Raw genomic sequence first — 16533 nt, forward strand, 5'->3', positions numbered from 1 at the left:
GGGCGTGCGTGCCGTAGTGACCCCCTTTATCATGGTGCCAGCGAACTGCCACAGGGTATGTGGAGCGAGGGAGGCAGGCTCGGCCATCTGGCATAAGCCAGGTCCCTTTGACCAGAGTGGCCCCGAGGCTTTCCCATGATTTTAGTTCAGCAGCGGGTACTGGTACGGGGTGCGGTGGAGTAAAGGAGGAGGTTGCAATAGCCAATGTGGGCATGGCTAAAGGTAAGGTGGCAGCCTTCTTGGCGGAGGCGTCAGCCAGGGCATTCCCACGGGTAACGGGGCTGCTATCTTTAGTATGGGCCCGGCAGTGAACTACAGCCAGGACGGAGGGTTTTTGGAGGGCGTCCAAAAGCTTGTGGATGAGGGGGAGGTGCTGAATGGGTTTACCGGCAGCTGTCTGGAAACCTCGAAACTTCCAGAGGTGGATATGACAATGCACAACTCCAAAAGCATATTTGCTATCAGTAAAAATGGTAACGGTCTTACCAGCGGCCAACTGGCAAGCTCGGGCCAGGGCATAGAGTTCAGCGGCTTGGGCTCCCCAGTTGCCTGGCAGTGAGGCGGCCTCTTGAATGTCCCATTCAGAGGTGACAGCATAACCAGTGAAACGCTTGCCATCAACATAGAAGGAGCTTCCGTCCGAGAAGAGGATGCAATCGGGGTTGTCCAGTGGCACGTCAAACAGGTTGTCTCTTATCTGTAAGATGCTGTAAACTACTTCCACACAGTCGTGCTGGTCCTGGGGGACTGGCAGGTCAGGAAGCAAGGTAGCTGGATTAAGGGGTCCACACCTTTCAAAAATTAGGTTAGTGTCTTCTAAGAGTTCGGCCTCTAGCTGTTGCTGACGATGGGCCGAAAAGACTTGGGTTGTGCCCCTACGCAGAAGGGCTGACAAGGCATGAGAGGTCCAAACCGTGGTAAAATGACCCAGGGTTAGGCTCTTTGCCTTTTTGATCAGCAGGGCAGCTGCTGCCAGAGTCCGGGTGCAGGATGGGGTTCCCTGAGCGACAGGGTCGATTTGCTGAGAGTAAAAAGCAAGCGGGAAATGGTGGGGCCCGCTCAGCTGGGTAAGGACACCACTAGCAATTCCGCCCCTCTCGTGGACAAAAAGGTGAAAGGGTTTGCTGTAATTGGGGGGGCGGAGAGACATGGAGGAGGCCACACTGTCCTTGAGTAACTGAAAGGCTTGAATAGTGTCCGGGGACCACTGCAAAGGGTCAGGAGCAAGGTTAGCAGTGAGTCGGTGGAGCGGTTTGCTTAACTCCCCGCAGGACGGCAACCAGGGGCGACAGAAGCCAATTAATCCTAAGAAACCTCGAAGTTGTTTCTTGGTGTTCGGTAGAGGGCAGTTTTGAATAGTCTTTATGCGGGCTGGGTCCATCTGTCTTCCTTCTGGGGTTAACAGGAAGCCCAGATATCGGACCTTCTGTGAGACCCACTGAATCTTTTTAGGGTCTACCTTGTGGCCTCTGGTGTGTAGGTATAATAAAAGTGCCTTACCATCGATGCGGAGGGCAGCTTCTTCGCGATTACCTAATAGGATGTCATCTACGTATAGGACCAATGTGGATCCCTGCGGACTGGTGAAACCTTCCAAGTCGTGGCGGAGGCACTGGCTGAAAATCGTGGGGCTGTCTCTGTAGCCTTGAGGAAGTCGTTGCCAGACATAACTTTGTCCCTCCCAGGTGAAACCAAAGAGATACTGAGAGTCTGGGTGCACAGGAATGCTGAAAAAAGCTGATTTTAAGTCAATAACAGTGAACCACTCAGCATCCCAAGGGATTTGGCTGATGATAGTAGCTGGGTCAGGAACTACTGCATGAAGAGGGACCACATACTGATTAACAACTCGTAGATCCTGTACAAAGCGCCAACGAACAGGGTCTCCGTCCTTTTTAGGAGGCTTTTTGACAGGCAGTATAGGGGTGTTACAGGGAGTGCGCTGAGGGCGGACTAGCTTTTGCGCAATGAATCCCTCGATAATGGGGCGGATGCCCTCCCGGGCTTCCAGCGACAGGGGGTATTGAGGGACTGACGGGGGGGTTAAGGAAGGCTTTACCTGAATCCTTACGGGCTCTGCCGAAAGGAGCAGGCCAACATCAGTGTCCGAAATTCCCCAGAGGGTTGAAGGCAAGTCAGTGAGGTCAGGGGAGAGAGAGGGGGGTGTTTCCCAATTACCCTGAGTAGGGGCCGAATCTCCTAACACTGTCATCAATAATCCTACCCCTTCAGGAGTGCAGGTTTAAGTAGCCTCAAGCTTACAGAGTAAATCCCGGCCCATCAAAGGGATCGGACAAGCTGGGGAAAAAAGAAAACGGTGAGAAAAACATTTATCAGCATAAATAACATTCAAAGGCAAAGTGAGTCCCAGAGACTGTGGGTTGCCCTCCACCCCAGTCGCAGTTTTAACCTCAGAGGATAGCCAGGGAGAGGGGGCATGATTTAAAAGAGAGAAAGTAGCCCCAGTATCAATGAGGAAAGAGACAGGCAGTCCCTGGACTGAAAGGGTTAAACGAGGCTCTTTGCTGGGAGGGCAGAAAGTGAGAAAGGAGCCGGCTAAAGACATTAAGGAAATAAGACCATCACATTGTTTGCCTTCGCCCCCGGGGTACCGTCATTGAGGAGGCTGAGTTTGCTGCGGCTGCTGCTGTTTCCCGTAGTTGATCCAGGCCTGGGGGATGGGCTGAGCTGGTGGTGCAGGGGTGTATTCCTCACTTGTGTAAGCATCTGCGGATGCAGCCAGACCCTCTGGGCGTCCCCAGGGGCATTCACGTTTAAAGTGACCAGGCTGTCCGCACTGAAAACAATTTCCTGATGGCTGGGGTCGCCAGGACCCTCTTCCCCGGGCACCCTGGAATCCCCTGCCACGGCCACGGCCTTTGCCTCGAACACCACCGTGAAAAGCTAAAGCCATCAGCTTATATTCTTCCTTTTTCTCTTTCTTTTTACTACTTTCCCTTTCTTTCTCCCAGGCAAAATCAGCTACTTCCAACACTGAAGTGACTGACTCACCTCCCCAACCAGGACGAAACTTTAAGAAGTAATCCCTTACAGGGGGCACCGACTGATTCACAAAAAATGAAATAAGAGTAGGGTGGTCTGCTTCTCTCTCAGGATCCATCTGAGTGAACATTCGGGCCCCCTCCAATAGCCTCGACCAGAACTTTCTGGGCGGCTCATCAGATTCCTGCCGAATCTGCATGAACTTAGCCTGATTAGGCGAGCGGCGAGCCATTTCCTTGAGTCTCTCTAACAATCGCTCTCTATCTGTTCGCAGCTGAGTCAGCCTTAGCTGAGTCCAGTCTAGGGGATTCCAGCCAGCGGCCAGATCCCGCCTATCCATCCAAGTAACATTAGCTGCATTGCTATCTCCCCATGTCCTTTCTGCCATCCACAATCTACTACGTTCTTCTCCAGTCAAAACTCTACTTAACAACTGATCCACATCCGTATAAGTAGGATTATAACTTAAAAACAATCTTTCTAGAAGTTCTATGATCTTTCGGGGATTTTCCCCAAAAGACCCTGACAACTGTCCCCACTCTTTCAAATCCCATTCTAGCCATCCTTTATATTCCACAATACTAGCATGTTGCAATCGTCCGTCATTGCCCATATAAGGTTGATCGTGCACCTGTAAAGGCATCTCTATAACCATACTTTTATTATTCGCAAGAGATTTGACGGAGACATCCTCTGGGCTATCCTCAGGGGGGGGGCATGCACCCTGCTGTACCTGCTTGGACCTAAGCCTAGTAACTACTCCTCCCGAGGTTTGCCCGTCCAATTCCTCCTCATCCTTCTGTACAAATTCCAATCTGGGATCCTGCAGATTCCCCTCTGCTACAAGGAGAGAGTTCCCCTGCGGAGGAATAGGGGCAGGTGCAGAGGGGACCAGCTGACGAGTCAAAACACGCCGTGGTCTACACCCTTCATCGAAATAACCTGGAGGGGGTTCACTCTCGGGAGAGTACCTGACTGCCATAATTTTTAAAGATTTCCACAGCTCTGCTGCTGTGTCCCAACAAAACCAGTAACATAACTGTCCCGGATGGTCTTTTTCGATCTGGCTCTTTACTCCTCTTAAGGCAGCCTGTTCGAAAGAGCCATACGAAGGCCACCTCATCTCCGAGTCGGCCAATACCGCGGTATACCCAGTCCAATTCCTTACACATAGTGTGTACAACTTCTTCCTAGACATTCCTGTCTGTACTGGGAGTTTCCCTTCGTTCCATAACTTATTTACAATCCCCAACGGACTCTCAAGAGGCACGCTAGTCCCTTGACCCATGGTGTCTGACAGGAGCCCTCCAACTGGCGTTTACCCTGCTGTCCAATACACGACCCCTCAATATTGAATTGGCTAGGAGAAATCTCCTGTGGCGCCTTGCCAATTCATATATGAGTGGTCTGACCACTGGACAGAGGTACCGCACCAGAAGGAATCCCGGACGAGCCCCCAAATTGTTAGGTAATAAAGCAAGTCCTCACTCACCTCTCCAACACCCAAGGTCGTGCGGAGTTGGAATTTGGGCCCACAATTCTGTCAGAGACCAGACACTAATGCGTTGATCAACGGGCTCACACTACCCCAAAAGCTTTAGAATAAGTGTGGCCCCTTTATTAGGGGTGAGCATCAATATTTATACACAGAAGTAAACAAAGTGATTAATAAAAGATAATGGTCATGCATAATCAATCAAGATTTTACAGGAAGAGCAAGTTTAACAAGTAAATGCATAGAGATAAAGGCTAATGGCTACTTGAGGAAGGGGGTGTCATGAGTAGTTTGCAGGTCAGTGCTTTGTTCAAAAAAAGGTTCAGAAAGGATTATGCAGAGACGGCCAGTCTGGGTGTTTTTTGGCTCCAAAGTTCACCAAAAGTTTAGACCCAACACTTTCATGACAGAGATTGCACTGCAGTACTTGTATGAGGTGAATTGAAAAATACTGTTTCTTTTATCATTTTTACTGTGCAAATATTTGTTATAAAATAATATACACTTCGATTTCAGTTACAACACAGAATACAATATATATGAAAATGTAGAATAGCATCCAAAATATTTAATAAATCACAACTGATAGTCTATTGTTTAACAGTAAATTAAAACTCTGATTAATTGCGATTAATGTCTTTAATCACGATTAATTTTTTTTGAGTTAATTCCATGTTAACTGCAATTAATGGACAGCCCTAATAAAGCTCAAATCAGGGTCACAAATGCTTGAGAGTTACCCCCAACAGAGTGCATGGTACCCACCAACCCTTTGGGGGAATCAAATAAATTTTATTTCAAGAGTTTGCTTCTCCAGTTAGTCATGTGCCAAACAGCTTAAGGCTCACGTGCCCATTCACACACCTAATAGATTACATTGAGCATGCACAAATGGAGGAGGTAAAAGGATTTGTTATCCTTCTGACACGCACTGACAATGAATGGTGAGATTCTCACATGTCTCAGAGCTATTATTTCAGGCTGTATTTATCTCCACTGAGTATTCTTTTTCAGCTGAGAACATCTCATTGAGATGAGTGGGCCACTTCACATCTCTCTGAGTCTGCTATGCTGATGAGGAATATGTTGTGGCCCTCCCCTTCATTTTCCCTTTAATTTTTTACAATATTACAGTGAAGTGGCATCTGTCCTTTAGCTAAAGTTGGGAAGCCCTTCTTGCTAAAAGGATGACTCTTAGTGCTCTAGTATTTGTGCGCTTACACAAATTGTCTTGACATTTGCTGTACCTCATGGGTGTATAGGGTAGGATTAATTATCCAAATGTAGGTCCATTTGAGCAAAGGGTTTCTGAGAGAGTTTCCAGGGGGAAAAATAATTCATTATATTCACAGATTCTAGCAGCTTTGTTGTTTTGAAACCTACCCTGTGCAGAAATCTGAGAATGAACTGTGAACATTTAGGAAAAACCTGCCTCTGTCACAGTTTTGGGGGTTTGGTTTGGTTTGGTTTTGTCTTTTTGCTTTCTCTGCATATTGGAGAAATGTAATCTGAGTACAGCAAAATATTCAGAAGGCCCTGCAACTATTTATATTTTGGAGAAAAAAAAGAAGTAAACTGCACAAGCAAATGCTTGCTGGGAGACTAGGGTGATTGAGAAATGCAAAAGTAGGTAGTAACTGGAAAAGGGGCTTGGGTTTGCAGCGAGGCATGGGGGTATTATGGGGAGGTAAAGGGGGAGAGGGAGGGGAGAAGATGGGTGGTAGCAGAGGAAGTTGGGAATTTGAGGGGGAGGGGTTGTCAGCCCTGAATTTTCCTCTTCTATATGTGAGCTGGCATCTGGGGGAGCCCTGTACTTCTACAGGAGTCCTAGCCCCTCTCTCTGCCTGCTGTATGTGTGTGCTGGGGTCTAGGGGACCCTGTTCCTCTTGGCATATCTGCAGGGCCGGCGCTACCATTTAGGCAGCCTAGGCAATCGCCTAGGGTGCCAGAATAATTGGTGGGCGCCGTTTTGCTGGAGGGGGCGGCAGGTGGCTCTGGTGGAGCTGCCGCAGTGGTGCCTGCGGAGGGTCCACTGGTCCACGGCTCCAATGGAGCTGCTGCGGACGGTCGGCTACTCGCGCGGCTCCAGTGGACCTCCCGCAGGCACGACTGCGGCCGCTCCATTGGAGCCACGGAGCACTGGACCCTCCGCAGGCACCACTGCGGCAGCTCCACCGAAGCTGTGGGACCAGCGCGCGGGGCGGCGAAATTGCTGTGCGCCAAGGGTGCTCAAACCCCTAGCGCCGGTCCTGCGTATCTGAGCCCCTCTCTCATGAGAGCTGGGGTCTGGAGGGAGGGAACTGAAGGTAACACAGATTTCAACATCTGAAATCCAGAAAATGAATAGTTAAAGTACTCATCACTCCTGGATGGGGTGGGGAGGCTGGCCAGACTGTGTAGAGGAGAGGCTGATTGGGTGTTTGGCTGATCTTCTACACTACAAACTTTGGTCAACGCCAGTTACGTTAGTGTACAGCTGCCACAGTTAGTATATCACTAGTGCTTGCATACGTGGCTGTTTGCGCTGGTGGTATGCATACTCACCAGAAGTACATGTCAATGTAAGTGAGAGGCACACTGGGATACCTACCCATGGTGCAGAGTGTCACTGCATGGCACAATGCCTTATGGGAAACTTTCACAATGCATTTTGGGATAAAAGTGAGTCATGTAGGAATGACTAGGGGCAAGTGGTCAAGTTCCCATCATACAACTTTCTCCATCTCATGATGTGAAACAGGTCCCAAAAATTTTTGCTGCTTTTAAAAAAACCCACAAACCTGGGTGGAACTTTTCACTGTGCACCATCACTGATAGAAATGTGGCACCTACAGAGCTCTGCAAATAAAGGACTCATAATCCTCTGGCATTTGAAGACCTGCAGGAAGAACCATAACATGAGGGGCAGGAAGATTTCATCAAAGAAAGTCTGTTGAGGGACATAATGAAAACTAATTCAAGGTTGTTGATGGTGTTCATTGAGCAGCTGCAGACAGTGGAGCTCTGCTTCTGGCCTGAGAAATGAGCATTGACTGGTGTGATTGCATTGTAGTGCAGGTTTAGGACAATCAGCAATGGCTTGCAGAACTTTTGGATGGGAAAGGCTACATTCCTGGATCTATGTGTTGAACTTTGCAACAGAACAGAGACACCAGTGGAGAATTGGTGATGTTCACATAGTGGGAACTTGCAATGCGGAATTCATACTGGTCAGTGGGAAATCCATTTTGTAGTTGGGAAATCTGCAGTAAGGGCTGTTGTCATACAAATGTGTGGGACCATTAATCATCTCTTGCTACGAAGAACTGTGACTCTAAGCAATGTGAAGAATGTAGTGAATAGATCTGCAGCAGTGGGGTTCGTGAACTGCGGTGGGGCAATAGCGCACATATCCCTATTTTGGCACTGGGCCACCTTGCCACACAGTATGTGAATAGAAAATCGATACTTTTCTATGGTTATGCAAGCATTAGTGGATCACCCAGGTTACTTTACGGACATTGATATGGGCTGCTCAGGGAAGGTGCATGACACTTACATCTTTAAGAACACAAGACTGTTCAGAAAGCTGCAATTGGACATTTTTTCCCGACCAGCTGATTACTATTGGCCATATTGAAATGGCAGCAGTGATTCTAGGGGGACCAGCCTACTTCTTGCTCTCCTGGTTCATAAAGCTGTATGCTGGCCAGTTTGACAGCACCAAGGAAAGATGCAACTATTGACTCAGCAGGTGCAGAATGACAATTGAATATACTTTCACTGCTTGAAGGGACTCTGGCGGTGTTTACTTACTAGATTGGATCTCTGTGAGAAAAATATCCCAATAGATATAGCTGCCTGTTGTCTTGCATAGTATTTGTGAGGCAAAAATGCTGCCAGGGCAGACATGGAGTAGCTGTCCATGGACCTTGAACAGCCAGGATCAAGAGCCATTACAAGAGCTCAATGGGATGCTGTACAGTTGATGAAGGCCTTGAAAGAGCACTCTAATGGCCAGCCACATTAATGTGCTGTGCTCGACTATGCTTTGACCATGAACTTTTTGGGGCAGTTGGGAATTTTGTAGTGCCAGTTGTACACATACAAATATTATATTGTGTCTGTGATGCTGGCAGACCAGATGCCAGCTCTTGCCAAGTCTTCAGGCATTAGCTAAGAACTGACGAACTTATAACTGGATACCAGACTAGTTCACTCTGTTAGTTTTGCTCAGAATAGGTGTTAGTCTTCTGAGAATGGATTTAGTGTTTAGACTATGAAATGCTTGTAGTCTGTTATAATGTGTATATTCCATGGCATAAGAAAATATGTAAGTTTTGCTTTTTAACTTTGGAAAATGTTTGCTCTGAGCTTGTGAACCCAGGCAGGGAATCATCCTCCCCATTCATCTAGGAGGACTGTCAACATTTAAGTGAGTCATTAAAAGACAAAAACTGTTAATTGTCCCATCCACCCATGGAAGAGTATGGGGAGAAGGCCTCGTCCCATTGCTTTGAGTGCTGGGTAATGGAAAATCTTTGCATCAACTATTTTTATCTCTTTGCTGCTTGAACTCTCTCAGAGCCAGAGAAACAACAGAAGCAAGAGATCCCCAGGGGTTACCTCCTGTGTCCACCCTGAAAGATACTTTGAATTGAAAGATCACTACAACTCTGTCACTTCTAGGATCTAGATGGTAACTCATTTGTGTGTATGTTTGCTTGTTTTATCCTGTAAATAACTCTTATTCCTTTTTCCTAATTAGTAAACCTTTAGATAGTTTATTATAGGATTGGTTACAGATGTTGTCTATAGTGTAAGATCTAGGGTACCAGTTGATCTGGGGTGGTCTCTTGGGACTGGAAGCAACCTGAATATGGTGTGATTTTTCGTGTAAGTGCCTTTTTTGGTATTGGTGTACTTTACTTTGCCAGTCGACTTCTCTGGTAAATGCTCCTGTGCTTGGCTGAAAGGGGCAACCTGTAGGCAGTTTCAGTTCTGCCCCTTTTCAGAGGGGCCCAGAACAGGATGGGCCAGAGTCCGCTCCAAAGTTCACTGGATCTCCAGTACAAGTTATAAGATTTGGTCCCTTTCCCCTTTTTTCAGACAGGGTCTGTGTTCCCTTCCTGTGAGGATAGAGGCTCTGCTAGCTACCAGGTATTTTCATGGGAGCTGGGAAGCTCAAGAGCCTGCTCCATTCCTAGGGCTGCACACTGAGTGGAGCTGGCATGACTTGCAGGTGCTGTGGGGCAGAGTTTCTCCAGCCTAAAGCAGCCCCTTAACCCCTCTGATTCTAGTGCAGTTTATAGACCTCATCACAGGCCCTCTACTCTAGTGTCTGAGTGCTTCCCAAGTGAAAATAAAAATCTCAATAGGTTAGTGGTGTAATTTTTCTCAATTATTTCCCTAAGGCAGTTGGGGCTATGTATGTGTTTTGTTTAATATCCTTCTCTAGCTCCTCTTCAGCTCTTTTTCCTCATCTTCATCTTTGCTGTTTTTAATTACAACTGTGCTAGCGCCAAGTTGAAGAAAGTAAGTTTTGCACTTAGTTTTGAGCGCCGTGTCACTGATTACTCTTATTCACATTTTCAGTTTTCTTAAGGGTTTGCTGTTCAGTTGACCCAGGACTGAGCTCACCAGCTCTGCTCTTTTTGGCAGAAAATGAAATGGACAGCAGTTCATTCTGGGCTTCACCTGGGCATCGGCTGCCTTCCTTTTGTATACACTCTCTAAGGTGTATTGTCTTTTAGGGTATTCAAAAACCACAGAAGAAGATGCAAGCTACCAGATGCACAGATGAGTCTGGCTGACTACCTTTTTTTTTTTTTTTATTGTGGTATCCACTGTGGCTGAACACTCTCTAGACATGCAGAGAGGATGGGGTACCTGCATGAACCGCCCTAAGCTTAATTACTAGCTTAGAAATGATAGAGCTGCCACCACCCAAAAATATAGTGTTTTGGGGCACTTTCTGGTCCCCAAACCCTTCCCTGGGGACCCCAAGACCCAGACCCCTTGGATCTCAAAACAAAGGGAAATAAACCATTCCCCTCCTTTCTTCCTCCCAGATTCTCCCCTCCCTGAATAACACTGGGAGATCCCTGTGATTCAACTCCTTGAATCTTAAAACAGAGAGGAAATTCACCTTCCCCCCCCTTCTCTCCCCCTCCCAGACTCTCCCTGAGAGAGAGACAGTAATCCTAACACAGAGAGAAATCAGGCTTTTCCTTTCTCCCACCAATTCCCTGGTGAGTGCAGACTCCCTCCCCTTGGGTCTCACACAAGAATAAAAAAAAATCAGGTTCTTAAAAAGGAAAACTTTTAGTAAAAGAAAGAAGAAAAAAGTAAAAATTGTCTCTGTAAAATCAAGATGGAAAATGTTACAGGGTCTTTCAGCTTATAGACACTAGAGAGAATCCTCCCCCCAGCACAAATACACGTTGCAGCAACAGAGATACAACCCTTCCAGCAAAATACATATTTGCAAAATAAGAAAACAATTAAAAGACTAAACCATCTTTCTAACTGGTACTTACTTAATTGAACAGAAGAGGCTGTTTCAGAAACTTGGAAATATCTGTTTACATGTCTGGTCCCTCTCAGAACCCAGAGAGAACAAAAAAAAAAACCCAGAAAGCACAAACAAAGGCTTCCCTCCACCGAGATTTGAAAGTATCTTGTCTCCTGATTGGTCATCTGGTCAGGTGTTCCAGGTTTACTGCTAGTTAACCCTTTACAAGAAAAAGAGACATTAACCCTTAACCATCTGTTTATGACAGTATTGTCTTTTGGGGTATTTCAAAAACCGCAGAAGAAAATGCAAGCTACCAGATGCACAGATGAGTCTGGCTGGCTACCTTTTATTATTATTTTTTTTATTGTGGTATCCACTGTGGCTGAACACTCTCTAGACATGCAGAGAGGATGGTCTAGCAGGGGGGTTGGACTACATGATCTCCTGAGGTCCCTTCCAACCTGAATCATTTATGATTCTATGATTCTCCTTATGCATGTGGAGGGGAAATCCCTGACAAAATCTCAACTGCTGCTACCGTATACTCCTTCAAATCCCTTCTTAAAACTCACCTCTGCCATGATGCCTACAAAATATAGCTTGTTAATGGCTAGACTGAAGACAACCTCTGACTGTTCCTCTTCCCCCTCTTTCCTTTTCTTAGTTCTAACCTCCCTATTTCTAACCCCAATTACAAACCAAAAAAACCCTGCGGTACATGTAATAAAGTTGTGCCAGTACTTTACCGTATTAACTTGCTTGTATATTATATTCACATCCAGTCTTGTTTCTGTGTTTGTACAACACCCTGCACCAATGGGGTCCCAAGTCTGATTGAAGGCTTGGTATAAAAGCCTCCAACCAAATAAAATTAAGTGAAATAAATAAAATTAGTGAAAATAACTGTCTTGTTCACTTACCAGTCCTGGATCCCACAAGTCAGCTCTGGTAGTGCAGACCTTTTGTACATTGTTGTCAAGCCACACTGAAATCAAGTGGATTTGATTGCAGAATCATGGTCTGACTTTGTGTGTTCTTTCTTTGCACGTCAGTTTGTGGTTTTTGTTTTATTTTTTCCCCCCTCCTCTTTGGATGCAACTGATTCACCATCAAAGTCACATAAATGCTTGGTAGAGAACACAGCTGAATGAAAATTCATGCTGTGAAAAACATTTATTTGAAGAGGAAAAAATATATCAAAGCAGCCACTGATATGAACTCTGTGTCTGCCAGTCTAGCCCTGGGAAACAGGTTTCATCGGCAGCCCCAGCAAGACTGAAGGGAGTGAATGGATAGAGGGACCTCCATTTTGTCTGATAAGATATGTGACCAAGGTGGGAGCAAAGGCTGCAAACATGGGGGGAGGGGGGAATAAGAGATCCTGGAGCTCAAGAAGTTTGAGAACCACTTGGTTAAGAAACATATCTCATTCAGGTTTCAGAGTAGTAGCCGTGTTAGTCTGTATCTGCAAAAAGAGTAGGAGTACTTGTGGCACCTTGGAAACTAACAAATTTATTGTAGCATGACCTTTTCACTACATGCATCCAATGAAGTGAGCTGTTGCCCACGAAAACTTATGCTACAATAAATTTGTTGGTCTCTAAGGGTATGTCTACACTAATGGGATTATTCCGATTTTACAGAAACTGATTTTTGGAAACAGATTATATAAAGTCGAGGGCATGCGGCCACACTAAGCACATTAATTTGGTGGTGTGCATCCATGTACCGAAGCTAGCGTTGACTTCCAGAGCGTTGCACTGTGGGTAGCTATCCCATAGTTCCCACAGTCTCCCCCGCCCATTGGAATTCTGGGTTGAGATCCCAATGCCTGATGGGGGCAAAAAATTGTCACAGTTGGTTCTGGGTACAGCCTCACCCCTCCCTCCGTGAAAGCAACAGCAGACAACTGTTTTGCACCTTTTTTCCTGGGTGAACTATGCAGACACCATACCACGGCAAGCCTGGAGCCTGCTCAGCTCAAGACAGCAGTCATGAACATTGTGAATATATTGTGCATTCTCGTGCAGTTTATGCTGAACCAGGACCTGCAAAACCAGGCGAGGAGGCGGCGGCTACGGCAGCGCGGCGACAAGAGTGGTGAGAACATGGACATGGGCACAGAATTCTCTCAAACAGCAGGCCCTGGCGCTTTGGAGATCATGCTGTTAATGGGGCGGGTTCTAGCTGTGGAACGCCGATTTTTGGGTCCAGAAAACAAGCACAGACTGGTGGGACTGCATAGTGTTGCAGATGTGGGACGATTCCCAGTGGCTGCGAAACTTTTGCATGCATAAGGGCACTTTCATGGAACTCTGACTTGCTTTCCCCTGCCCTGAAGTGCCAGAATACCAAGATGAGAGCAGCCCTCACAGTTCACAAGTGAGTGGCGATAGCCCTCTGGAAGCTTGCAATGCCAGACAGTTACCGGTGAGTCGGGAATCAATTTGGAGTGGGCAAATCTACTGTGCGGGTTGCTTTGATGCACGTAGCCAAAGCAATCACTGAGCTGCTGCTTCCAAAGGTAGTGGCTCTGGTAAATGTGCAGGTCATATTTGCGGACAATACCAAACTGGGAGGGATTGCAACTGCTTTGGAGGACAGGGTCAAAGTTCAAAATGATCTGGACAAATTGGAGAAATGGTCTGAGGTAAACCGGATGAAGTTCAATAAAGATAAATGCAAAGTGCTCCACTTAGGAAGGAACAATCAGTTTCACACATACAGAATGGGAAGAGACTGTCTAGGAAGGAGTATGGCAGAAAGAGATCTAGGGGTCATAGTGGACCACAAGCTTAATATGAGTCAACAGTGTGATACTGTTGCAAAAAAAGCAAATGTGATTCTGGGATGCATTAACAGGTGTGTTGTAAACAAGACATGAGAAGTCATTCTTCCGCTTTACTCTGCGCTGATTAGGCCTCAACTGGAGTATTGTGTCCAGTTCTGGGCACCGCATTTCAAGAAAGATGTGGAGAAATTGGAGAGGGTCCAGAGAAGAGCAACAAGAATGATAAAAGGTCTTGAGAACATGACCTATGAAGGAAGGCTGAAGGAATTGGGTTTGTTTAGTTTGGAAAAGAGAAGACCGAGAGGGGACATGATAGCAGTTTTCAGGTATCTAAAAGGGTGTCATCAGGAGGAGAGAAAAAACTTGTTCACCTTAGCCTCCAATGATAGAACAAGAAGCAATGGGCTTAAACTGCAGCAAGGGAGATTTAGGTTGGACATTAGGAAAAAGTTCCTAACTGTCAGGGTAGTTAATAGATTGCCTAGGGAAGTTGTGGAATCTCCATCTCTGGAGATATTTAAGAGTAGGTTAGATAAATGTCTTTTAGGGATGGTCTAGACAGTATTTGGTCCTGCCATGAGGGCAGGGGACTGGACTCGATGACCCTCAAGGTCCCTTCCAGTCCTAGAGTCTATGAGTCTATGTTGGTGCACGTTACTGACTCGCTCAGACCTCAGCCAAACCAATATACCCATTGTTATTGCTTCTTGCTGTGTGCTCCACAATCTCTGTGAGAGTAAGGGGGAGATGTTTATGGTGGGGTGGGAGGCTAAGGCAAATCACCTGGCCGCTGATTACGTGCAGCTAGACATCAGGGCGATTGGGAGAGCACACCAGGAAGCGCTGTGCATCAGAGAAGCTTTGAAAACCAGTTTCATGACTGGCCAGGCTATGGTGTAAAAGTTCTGTTTGTTTCTCCTTGATGAAAACCAGCCCCCTTGACTGACTCATTCCCTGTAAGCAAACCACCCTCCCCCTTTGATCACAGCTTGCTTTCTAAGGAAATAAAGGCACTATCATTTAAAAAGCATCTATTCTTTATTAACTGATTATAAAAAGAGCGAGAGAACTGAGAAAGTAGCTCAGATGGGGTTTGGGAGGAGGATAGGAAGGAAGGAAGGAAAAAGCCACTTCAGAAGTTCAAAATAATGACAGCCTTTTGGTTGGGCTGTCCACTTGGGTGGAGGGGGCGGGTGCATGGAGCCTCCTCCCCCGCGTTCTTACACGTCTGGGTGAGGAGGCTATGGAAATTGGGGAGGTGGGAGGGTGGTTACACAGGGGCTGCAGCGGCACTCTGTGATCCTGCTGCTGTTCCTGAAGCTCCACTAGAGGCCGGAGCATGTCAGTTTGATCACACAGCACTCCCAGCGTTGCATCCCGCCACTGCTGATCTTCCTGCTGCCACCTCTCATCTTGAGCATCCCTCCTGTCCTCACAGTCACTGGCATCTTTCCTGTACTTTGATACCACATCCTTCCACTGATTCAGATGAGCTCTTTCATTGCGTGTCGGTTCCATGCTTTCAGAGAACATTTTGTCTCATGTCCTTTTTTTCCGCTGCCTTATCTGAGATAGCCGTCGGGACAGAGGAGGGAGGCTTGAAAAATTTGCAGCTGCGGGAGGGAGGGGAGAAAAGGGAGAGAAGTATTTAAGAAGTTACATTTTACAGAACAATGCTTTATACTCTTTCATGGTGAACAACACTATTCACCTTACATAGCACATGTGATTTCGGTACAAGGTCCCATTTTGCATCTTAATATTGAGTTCCTGCGGCTTTGGTGTTAGAGATCACGACGCAGATCCGGGCAACAGAATTCGGCTTGCATGCGGCCATGGTATGCCATTGTCTTTAGGCTTCTGCAGCCTTCATAAAACCACCGCCCTCCTTTCCCACATACCAGCCAAAGCCCCTTGAGTGCTGCGGCTTTCCTGTTAACGTGCAGCAGCAGAAACCAAACTAACCCCCCGCCATCCAGTTCTCTGAGATGATCGCTTTACCCCTCCCCCCACCACGTGGCTGATATCAGGGAAGATCCCTGCTAGCCAAACGTGAAGAAGCTCAGCGCTAGTCTTCCTTCCCCTCCCAGCCCCCGGCTTGGCTAACTGCAGGGAAGGATTTCTTTTCAGCCACAGGCAAACAGCCCAGTAGGAATGGCCGCCTCGGTCCTCTTAATTAAATTCCCATATTTCAACCAGGTTACCATGGACAATATCACTCTCCTGAGGATAACACAGTGAGATAAAGAACGGATGTTGCTTGAATGCCAGCAAACACTAGGACCATACGCTGCCAGGCTTTGTCATGCACTGATACCAGATTACTTGCTACTAGCATGGTGTGGTCAAGTGTCCTACCATGGAGGACTGAATAAGGCTGCCCTGCCCAGAAACCTTCTGCAAAGGCTTTTGGAGTACCTCCAGGAGAGCTTCATGGAGATGTCCCTCGAGGATTTCCGCTCCATCCCGACATGTTAACAGACTTTTCCACTAACTGTACTGGCATGCCAAGTCCTCAGGGCAAATTAATCATTAAAAAAAGCTTGCTTTTAAACCATGTTTTATATTTACAAAGGTGCACTCACCAGAGGTCTCTTCCATGGCTTCATGGTCTGGGATACTGCCTTGGGAGGGTACTTCAGTCAGGCTGAGAAAAAGATCCTGGCTGTTGGGGATAACAGAGTGCTGTGTGCTCTCCACAAGCTCCTCGTCGTCGTTGTCCTCCTCACCTTCCCCATCCGCAGAATC

The 16533-nt window shown here is 46.8% G+C and overlaps 1 protein-coding gene across 1 annotated transcript in view; it reads left to right on the forward strand.

The window, feature by feature from the left end:
• Positions 1–16533, forward strand: part of ZDHHC14 (zinc finger DHHC-type containing 14) — a 164167-nt gene that overhangs the window by 68836 nt on the left and 78798 nt on the right.

The sequence above is a fragment of the Gopherus evgoodei genome, chromosome 3 (assembly GCF_007399415.2).
Source record: "Gopherus evgoodei ecotype Sinaloan lineage chromosome 3, rGopEvg1_v1.p, whole genome shotgun sequence".
Taxonomy (NCBI): Eukaryota; Metazoa; Chordata; order Testudines; family Testudinidae; genus Gopherus; species Gopherus evgoodei.